The sequence below is a fragment of the Arachis ipaensis genome, chromosome B09 (assembly GCF_000816755.2).
Source record: "Arachis ipaensis cultivar K30076 chromosome B09, Araip1.1, whole genome shotgun sequence".
Lineage (NCBI taxonomy): Eukaryota > Viridiplantae > Streptophyta > Magnoliopsida > Fabales > Fabaceae > Arachis > Arachis ipaensis.
Window position 1 is genome coordinate 115,453,416 of NC_029793.2, and position 313 is coordinate 115,453,728.

Sequence of the window (313 nt, forward strand, 5' to 3'; positions counted from 1 at the left end):
ATTGAATTATTGAATTTAATATACAATCTATCTATTATATATTACTAATTTTAAGGCCAAAATGCGTCATATGTCACTCCTTCATTACAATTGAAATCAAATTTTTTTTTTCAAAATTAAAAAATTCTCCCCTCTTATCTCTTCTTTTCTCCATCTCTCTCGTTCCTTCACTCATTCTATCTCTCTCATGTATCATTATCAATGACTAATTACGAATTTTACAATCAAAATATATAACATAACATTTTCTAATTATATTTAAATTAAATTAAAATTAAAATTAAAATACTAAAATTGAAATATAGCTAGATTA

At 21.7% G+C, this 313-nt stretch overlaps 1 protein-coding gene across 1 annotated transcript in view; it reads left to right on the forward strand.

The window, feature by feature from the left end:
• The window catches only part of LOC107618537, a 13,523-nt gene that overhangs the window by 9,560 nt on the left and 3,650 nt on the right, over positions 1–313 (forward strand). The gene's annotated exons all lie outside the window — the stretch shown is intronic.